The 10,101-nt window shown below is 43.2% G+C and overlaps 1 non-coding gene and 1 pseudogene across 1 annotated transcript; one reads left to right on the forward strand and one right to left on the reverse strand.

Moving 5' to 3' along the window:
* Positions 1 to 2,267: 2,267 nt before the first annotated feature.
* LOC120078907 lies at positions 2,268 to 2,370 on the reverse strand. The gene has a single exon (XR_005482182.1). It is a non-coding gene; the product is annotated as a small nucleolar RNA R71 (small nucleolar RNA).
* Positions 2,371 to 3,378: 1,008 nt separating this feature from the next.
* Positions 3,379 to 8,646, forward strand: LOC120077430 (annotated as a pseudogene).
* Positions 8,647 to 10,101: the final 1,455 nt, after the last annotated feature.

The following is a 10,101-nucleotide window of genomic DNA, read 5'->3' on the forward strand; positions in this document are numbered from 1 at the left end:
TGCTCTTAAGTTGGAACAACTAAGGTTTTTAATGATAAATTCTCCTCATTTTTAGTAGAAACGCATGGAATTATTCAAACACTAGCAAACTCATACAAAAGAAGTTTTACTACTGAATATCACGGCGCTAACGCATTGTATTGCAGGATTTCAACACGAGGATTAACGCTAACGCATTAGAGAAGTGCCGCAGGGAAAGCTCTAACACATGGGCCATGCGTCAGAGGGAGTTCAACGCAGAGAAGATTCATTGATCCAGGCTGATTGTGTCACGTCACCACTTGCAAGTATGGGCACCTGCAGCAGGTGGCATTTGAAAAGATTCCAAGCAGCAGGCGCCATTTGAAAAGCTTCCAAGCAGCAAGCGGCGTCTGAAAAGCTTTCGAGAGTCAGGTGGCTGACCAGGGCATGGACTTTAATGCTAACCAGGATATGGACTTTAATGCTGCCCATTCACCAAGTGGACATGACCAACGCCTATAAATAGATGAAGTCCCTCCAGAGTTCGCAGTGAGAAAATTATTTAGTTCAGAAATTATTAAGATCCTTACTCTCTGTAATTAGTGTAGTCGTAGTTTAAGTTGTGTTGTGGTGTCAAGACGATCAGAAGAGTTGAGAACTACCACCACCGCCGATCAGGGAGCAGAGGAAGCCAAGCTTGAGAAAGAACTTCGTCCTCTTCCTATACAAGTGATTATACACAACAGAATTGAGCCAAAGAGATATAAGAAATTGTACTCTGCGGCTTGACTCAGTTTCCGTCATCTCATTTATCACTTGATTGAATATTGCTTTTGTAAAGACAATTTGCTTCTTTATAAAATTCATATATTTGATCCATCACATTTTTGCCATTGTTCTTGTTCATGTTGAATGCATTTATACTTTATGCAAATTTTTATTTCAACGCTTAAGCCAACTTGATCAATTGGTAAAATCATCTTTAACTTAGATTGTTCGAAAGAATAACTAAGTCACATCAAGTAGGACGCCTAGTATAGCTAGAGATAGATTTACTGGTGTTTATTGCATTCTGTGTTAGACGCATGCAACCTAGAGATGGGTTTTGTAAAGTACGCATGAACAAAAGATAAGCAAATCATCCCATCTCATCCACATCACATTCTGGTTTGTGTACACTCATCTTAGACCGATGCATCCACTTACATTAAACTCCATTTTCGCATGATCCATCACTCACCACTCAACTTTTTTGTATCTTCTTGCACAGGCACAGCACTTTAGTGTAAATAACACATCTCTCATTCATTTAGGAAAACCCCTATAATAGATACAACACAAGGTCTGCGTTTTTTTAACTGAATCCCTGAGTTCGACCCTGGACTTGCCAGGAACCTAAATTAGATTTATACTTGGGTCTAGTTTAGGAAAACTTTAACGTAATTAATAGGAGTGTCGTGCGTTCTGATTGCATATCTTTAACGCATCAACGCGTTTCAATTACTTAAACGCATCATAGCATCAACGCACCATTTATACTTAGCACTTATTTTTCCAACTTATTTTATACAATACACTCCCTGCTCGAATCACGACAACAACGAACAAGTTTTTGGCGCCGTTGCCAGGGATTCAGAAACAAGACTAACCAGAAATTTCGTTTGTATCTGTTGTAGGAACACTTTGGTCGAAGGAGTATTACAAGCTAAGCCTAAGCTTGTGAACGTTTATGAGTAAGGAGAGCACTCCTGAACTCAGATACGACCCCGAGATTGAAAGGACCTTCCAACATAGGAACCGATCTAATCGTCGTCGAATGTTGAGGCAACAATTTCTCAGACAATAGAACGAGCAATGAGCAATGGCGGAAGAACAAGCAAATCAGCAACTAGCTCATGCTGCACAGAATCCAATCCTAATGGCGAACAGCAGCATGTGTCCAATGAAAGAGTACGCGTCCCCTATACTGTATGATTTCTCTCCAAGAATCATCTACCCAACACCAGATGGGACCAGGTTTGAGATGAAATCTGTAATGCTTCAAATGCTCTAGACTGTTGGAAAATTTGGGGGTGGTTGTGGTGAAGATCCTCACGCCCACATGAAGCGTTTCCTAGAAATGTGTAATTCATTTGTGATTCCTGGAATCACACGAGAAACGATCAGGTTGTCTCTGTTCCCCTATTCTTTGTGTGATGACGCAAAAAAATGGGTGAGCTCACTGGAGCTTGGTGAAATCACCACTTAGGAGAAGTTGGTGGAAAAATTTATGCAAAAGTACTTCCCACCTACCACCAACGCGAGGAGGCGTCGAGAGATTATGAACTTTGAACAAGAAGAAGCTGAAACCTTAAGTGCCGCATAGGAGTGTTTTAAGGGATTGGTCAAGAATTGCCCAAACCATGGACCACCTCTAACTATCCAAATGGAGACGTTTTATGGAGGATTTAATAGAGCATCGCAAATGGTAGCAGACGCAGCAACAGCTGGTGGACTTATGAATAAATCTTACACTGAGGCTAAAGAGATATTAAACCGCATTGCTAAACACAACATGGAATGGGTGGACGATACGTATGATGGAAGAACTGACAAAAAGAAGAGATCTCAGAACGTTACTTCTATCGATGCCAACGCAATAGCCACACTTTCTACTCAAGTGGCTACAATGACCAGCCTTTTGCAAAACATAACGCTAGGAAACGCATCAAATCAGCAGAAGGTGAATTAGGTAGAAGCGTTGGGGCAGCCCATGGTTAGCTGTGTGGGCTGTGGAGATTCTCATTCCTATGCTGAATGTCCACAAAACCCGCAATCAATATGCTTCATCAAAAACAACCCATTTTCCAATACATATAATCCTAGATGGAAAAACCATCCAAATTTTTCTTGGATAGGAGGAAATCATCAAGAGCACCACCCAAGGCCGAACCAACAGCAAAGGAATAGACCGCCGCCTGCATTTCAACAAACGCATCAGCCACATCAACAGTCCTTTAATAGAGAAGTACAGGCATCGAGCTCAGGATCTCCGCTTGAGAACCTATTGAAGGAATACATAGCCCAGAATGATGCGCTGCTGAAAAGTCAAGTGTCATCTATCAGAAACCTGGAAATCCAGGTAAGGAAGATAGCGAGCAAGTTGAAAAGCAGGCAGTCTGGAGTTCTACCTAGCAATACTGAAATGCCTGGGAACAACAATGGGAAGGAGCAATTTCACGCGTTGACGTTGTGAAGTGGAAAAGCTCTTGAAGAAAGAAGAATGAATCCAAGAAGTAGCAGTCCTTTGAAAGAACGCATCACATGTTCAATGGATCAAGAAGAAAGAACGTCGGAGACTACAAGCCATTCAGAACCCAGTACGTCTAACACGGGAAAGCCTGGGGTGCCGTTGAATGCACCATTCCCTAGGGTCTGATGAAGAAGAATGATGAACAACAATTGAAGCGCTTTCTTGAGCTCCTAAGGCAGTTGCATATCAACATTCCACTTATAGAGGCCTTGGAGCAGATGCCAACATATGTCAAATTTTTTAAGGACGTATTGACAAAGAAAAGAAGAGTCAATGAGAGGGAAGTAATCGCACTAACGCATGAGTGCAACGCGTTAGCAAGCAATAGTCTACTAAAGAAGCAGAAGGACCCTGGAAGCTTCACAGTTCCTTGCTCGATAGGAGGATTGGATGTGGGTCATGCATTGTGTGATTTGGGAGCCAACATTAATCTCATGTCATTCTCAATTTTTAAGAAATTAGGAATTGGCGAAGCACAACCCACTTCTGTTACTCTTGAACTTGCTGACAGAACAATTAAGTACCCAAAATGAAAGATTGAAGACGTTCTGGTAAAGGTTGACAACTTCATATTCCCAACAGACTTTATTATCTTGGACTATGAAGCAGATAGGGAGGTACCAATTATTCTTGGACGCCCCTTCCTAGCTACTGGGAAAGTTTTAATTGACGTGCATAAAGGCAAATTAACTATGCGCGTAGATAATCAAGAGGTGAAGTTTAATGTGCTCAACGCATTGAAGTTCCCAGATAGTGAAGATTATTAACTAAATAGTATTAAGTTGCCTGAAGAAGAGACCCATGTATGTGAGGTCCTCGCGTTGGAGAACCTGAAAGAATCAGAGCCGCCAAGTCTAAGTGAGCGGCAGACAAAACCAACACGTCCATCACTTGAGGAACCACCAGAACTCGAGTTGAAACAGTTACCTGGACATCTGAAATACGCATTCCTTGGAACCAACAACACTTTACCTGTGATCATTTCCGCAAATCTTACAAAGCCCAACGAGCAATCTCTCTTGCAGATGTTGAAAAAGCACAAGCATGTAATAGGCTGGACGCTTGCGGATATCCGTGGCATTAGTCCATCTTATTGCATGCATAAGTTAGGCTGGAAGAAGGGAAGTCGGGGTCAATTGAGCCTCAAAGAAGGCTGAATCTCATAATGAAAGAAGTGGTCAAGAAAGAAATTTTAAAATGGTTGGAGGCGGGAGTCATCTATCCTATATCCGACAGTAGTTGGGTAAGTCCAGTTCAATGCGTTCCCAAGAAAGGGGGAACGATTGTGATAGTCAACAACAATAATGAACTCATACCCTCGAGGACTGTCACAGGCTGGCGCATCTATATGGATTACAAAAAGCTCAATGCGGCAACTAAAAAAGACCACTTCCCCTTTTCTTTCATCGATCAAATGCTTAACAAACTTGCAGGCAAAGAATTTTATTGCTTTCTTGATGGATACTCTGGTTATAACAAAATTTTGATAGATCTGGAAGATCAGGAGAAGACAACATTTACCTGTCCCTTTGGAATATTTGCATTCAGACGCATGCCCTTTGGACTGTGTAATGCACCTGGGACATTTCAAAGATGTATGATGGCTATCTTCTCTGACTTCCTAGAAAAAGACCGTTGAAGTCTTCATGGATGATTTTTCAGTCTTTGGAGACTCATTCCAATCATGCCTAGATAATTTGGAGGTCGTCCTCGCTCGATGCGAGGAAACAAACTTGGTGCTGAATTGGGAGAAATGTCACTTCATGGTGACTGAAGGAATTGTCTTAGGGCACAAAGTATCTAAGGCTGGCCTGGAAGTAGATGAAGCCAAAATAGATGTCATAGCAAAACTTCCACACCATCAAATGTTAAAACTTTACGAAGTTTTCTAGGGAATGCTGGCTTCTATAGACGGTTCGTTAGAGGATTCTCTCAGATTGCGCGACCTCTAGCGCATTACTAGAGGCAAACCGACCCTATGATTTTAATGAAGACTGCACTGACGCGTTTGAAACCTTGAAGTATGCGTTGACGACAGCTCCAGTACTAATAACACAGGAGTGGATGCAGCACTTTATTCTCATGTGCGACGCGAGTGATGTGGCAGTAGGAACAATGTTAGGGCAGAAGAAGGGAAATTTGATAAATCTCATCTCTTACGCGTCCAAAACACTAAATGACTCTCAGGAATACTACACCACCACTGAAAAAGAAATGTTGGCTGTAGTATTTGGTATTGAAAAGTTTAGATCTTACCTAGTTGGTGTGTCAACCACCATATATACTGATCACCCAACCATAAAATTCTTGATGAGTAAAATGGACGCGAAGCCAAGATTGATAAGATGGGTGTTACTACTACAGGAGTTTGATATAGATATTCAGGACAGAAAGGAAACCAAGAACCAGGTGGCTGACCAGGCTAGAACATCAAGAAATGCAAGATCAAGAAAGTGAAATCAAGGACGCATTCCCTGATGAAAGCCTATTTAGAGTTGAAGGCAGGGAACCTTGGTATGTGGACATCGTCAATTACTTAACTACCAAGTAATTTCCTAGGAACTTCAACTCTCAGCAAAAGAAATGGTTAATACATGACAGCAAGTTTTATTTTTGGGATGAACCGTTTCTATATAAGTAAGGCCTTGACTCCATAATGCGTCGATGCGTTCCAGAGGAGGAGACACAATACATCTTAGCTGAGTGTCATGACTCTTCTTACGAAGGGAATTTCGGTGAGCAGATAACCAATGCGAAGATCCTTCAAAGCGGATACTTCTGGCCAACCCTCTTCAAAGACGCGAGGGAGTTTGTTCATAATTGTGACCCCTGCCAACGCACCGGGAATATTTCTTCAAGGGATGCAATGCCCTTGAACAATATTCTCAAAGTTGAGTTGTTTGATGTTTGGGATATTTATTTTATGGGACCATTTCCCTTATCCTGCGGCCAACAGTATATCTTGCTTGCAGTAGACTATGTGTCAAAATGGGTAGAAGCAGTAGCCTGTGCTAAGAATGATGCGTCCACTGTTTCCAAGTTTCTTACCAGGAACATTTTCACGCGATTTGGAACGCCAAGAGCCATGATAAGCAACGAAGGTACGCACTTCATTAATCGCATCATTTCTAAATTACTTGCAAAATATAATGTTAGGCACAAGATCGCTACTGCCTACCACCCACAAACAAACGGTCAAGCGGAAGTATCCAATCGAGAAATCAAATCTATCCTGGAGAAAGTCGTCAATGCAACGCGGAAGTATTGGTCACAGAGGCTGGATGAAGCTCTCTGGGCCTACAGGACTGCTTACAAAACCCCTATAGATATGTCTCCATACTCTCTTGTATTTAGAAAAGCTTGTCACTTACCTTTAGAGTTGGAGCACAAGGCGTTTTGGGCAGTTAAGAAGCTAAACATGAACTTGGACGCCGCAAGCGCTCAACGCAAACTTCAGCTCAATGAGCTCGAGGAGTGGCGATTGAACGCGTACGAGAACAATAAGCTATACAAAGAGAAGACAAAGAATTGGCATGATCAATGCATCAGTAAGAAAGAACTTGTTGTTGGCCAAAAAGTTCTATTGTTCAATTCACATCTGCGTTTGTTTCCAGGGAAGTTAAAATCCAAGTGGCCAGGACCCTTTATCATTAAGACAATCTTTCCATATAGAGCAGTGGAATTAATTCGAGAGGATGGCACCAACACATTTAAAGTAAATGGCCAAAGAGTAAAGCCATACTTTGAAGATGGACTGGAACGTCAAAAGTCATCTCTCGCACTACGCAAAGCCAGCCGAGGCCCGCGTCAAAGTATCCCTGCATTCGCATCGCCATATATTTCAGGGACGCTTTCTTTATCCTTGTCTTTTTGCATTTTGTATTTTATAATGCGTTTGAGTTTGTTGGTTTGTTTGTCTGCCTATGATTTCAAGATTTATTGTTCTTTGTTTCTGCCTTCATAAATTAGAAATTTTACTTGTTTTCTTTTTAAAAGTGGTATAATCGAGTTGGGAATAACGGACGCATTAGACTCAAGTCTAACGCATGGCCCAGTTGAAAGGACGCATCTCGAGAATACAAAAGCACTCGAGTGCTTCGAAACCCCAGACGTCTCTTCAGCTTTACATTTATTACAGACGTCAGGCGCCGCCTGACGTCAGCCCACTAACCCCCTCTCAGCCTACAAAAAGATCGAACGGTTCATTTCCTTCTTCCTTTTCATTTCACTCCCGAGCTCTCTGAAATGAAAAAGAAAAAAAAAACCCTAGCCTCTCCGTTTCCTTCACCTCTAATCTGCTCAAGCTTATCTCCGGCCACAATGTCGTTTGCTTCATATAGTCAGAAACAGACCATGAGCTTTGAGAATGACTCACCGGTAAGTTCCTACTCTTCCTCGTCTGTTTCGCTTTCGCCTCCCCCGAGCCCTAAAAAAACCTCCAAACCCTCAATCCAAACCTTACGCACAGTGGAGGCAACCTCCTCTTCCTCCAAGCCGTCGAAGCCACCACAACACCCACAAAAACTCCCTTCCAAAACCTCCAAATCCATCGCTACTCTTCCAGCCAAGACCCCTTAACCAAAACCCAAAACTACCCCTAAGCCGAAGCCCAAAACACCTGCAAAATCGAGGCTGCGTCCGTCATTTACAGTTGCCTCTAAGCCCTACACCAAGCCTGCCCCACCACCATTCATTCCTAACATAACCCCAGTGGGTGCAACGCAGGACCCACTTCCAGCCTAACTTCACAATGCCCCATCTCCAGCCATACGCCCACCGCCTCCACTTTCAATCCAACCTTAGCAACCATCTACCCTGTCGACTCAGACGCATCTAGCCAACCACCGCATTCGCCCATCGTCATATCCTTCCCTGGGACGCATCATACCCCAGTGGGCACCCTTCCATTCACTCCACCCATACCCCCCTTTGATAGTCCTGCGTCAGAGCGTAACCCTGAAGAGTTGGCTGAATTGGCTCGACTGGACGAGCAGGAAGTATTTAGAGCTATTTTGGCGAGCCTCAATCAAGACCAAGAGGAAAATCAAGTGATGCGTTCTGATCCACCTAACGCATCACTCGAGTTGGACAAAGTAGAGCGATACGCTATGATGCTAGAGGCAGAATTAGAAGAAGAAGATAGAGAAGAAGAAAATAGGAGAATTGGCCCAGAAGCGTCTCAATCACATCAAACCGACACGAATGAAGGGCCTTTAAAATCAAAGAGAGTAACAAGGAAGAGAAAGTTAATATTGGAGGAAGAAGATGAGCAATCTGCATCCGACCCTGAGGATGCAACGCATGGGAGTTGCTCAAGGCACGACGCACTAGGAAGGACTTGGAAGACTACCAGCCTGCAAAGCAAGGGCGAAGGAAGACGGCTCTCCAAATAGAATTGGAGAATGAATTAAGAGAACTGGCAAGAGAAGCCAAAGAGCACGCGGCAAGAAAATGCAAGGTAACGACGCGTTACCTAAGAAGACCTCGGGAAGAAAGCGTCAATTCAATGATATACTTGTAAAAAAGGGCTTCTTTCCCGAGCACCATCCACTGCCTATATACATAACAGAAACAATAAACGCATTGGGGTGGAGTCAGTTCTGCATTGGGCACACACATATTTAGCCTAACTTCGTCCGCATGTTCTATAACAGCAAGTTTGACATGGAGAAGAACATAGCCTTTGTTGATGGGGTATTAGTGCGCTTCTCAGCTGATAAGATCAACGAAGTGTTCAACATTGATAGTAATCCGGACGCGTAAGGTAATCGCATCTTGGAGCAGCCAATGCCAAGTCAATTGGAAGATGCGTTAAGAACGGTAGCCAAACTTGGAAGCACGTGGCAAACTTCTAGAAATTGAGCAAAGATGCTAGCTTCTAGGAACTTAACTCCAGACGCGAAGTTATGGTATTACTTGATCAAAAGAAGCATCATGCCTACAACGCATGATGAAACATTGTCAAAGGAACGCGTCCTAGCTACCTATTGCGTCATGCAATGCATCCCTTTAGACGTTAGAAGAATAATAAGGGATCAGATCGAGGCCATCAAGACCAAACCAAGAGGGCAACTATACTTCCCATGGCTGATCTGTGCATTGTGTGAATGCGGGGGCATCCCTCTGGGGGATGATCATGAAGATATCGATGGCTTGATAGATATAAAGTTAGTAAGGTGTCTACTTCGCAGTTCGCTTGCATCCAAACCTGCCTTACCTACCAAGAAAGTTGCCAACCAACCTCGATCATCAAAACGCAACCTCAAAGAAGACGCGTCCAGATGTGTTGAACACAGCGAATGAAGCTTCAGAGCATGAAAAATTATGAACTGAGCTTGAATTTTCGAGTGAAGAAGCCACAACCAATCCTCAACCTTACTCTCCGTGACTCACCATTGGCCCCGCCAAAAGGGAGTCCTGAACAAATGCACCAAGAACCAACTCATATGGATTAGGACATCCCTTACTCTCTTCCTTCACCCCCCACCAAGTCCAATTCTCAATTTCATGCCTCCTCCAATAATCTTTGAACCAACTGGGCTAGGATCGAGCAATGCAGCAAATTTTGAAGACCCAGTTGGAAGAAATGAAGAACCAACCCCACCTCGACGCAACGCTGATTTAGAGGAGTTGAAAACTTTTATCAGTGATCAGCTCGGACCACTGGCCGTGTCCATCGAAGGTCTCCAGTAATAGAATCGGGTTCTAAGGGATTATCTAAGATAGCAAACAAGACAGATGCAAGACCAATTCGCTTATACAACACAGTACATCAATTAGGTCTTGGTTGGAATGTTTGCTCTGCCTCCACTGCCTGCCCATCTTAGAAACCCTCTGTGCTTTATGGA

The sequence above is a fragment of the Benincasa hispida genome, chromosome 5 (genome assembly GCF_009727055.1).
Source record: "Benincasa hispida cultivar B227 chromosome 5, ASM972705v1, whole genome shotgun sequence".
In the NCBI taxonomy this organism is placed as follows: Eukaryota; Viridiplantae; Streptophyta; class Magnoliopsida; order Cucurbitales; family Cucurbitaceae; genus Benincasa; species Benincasa hispida.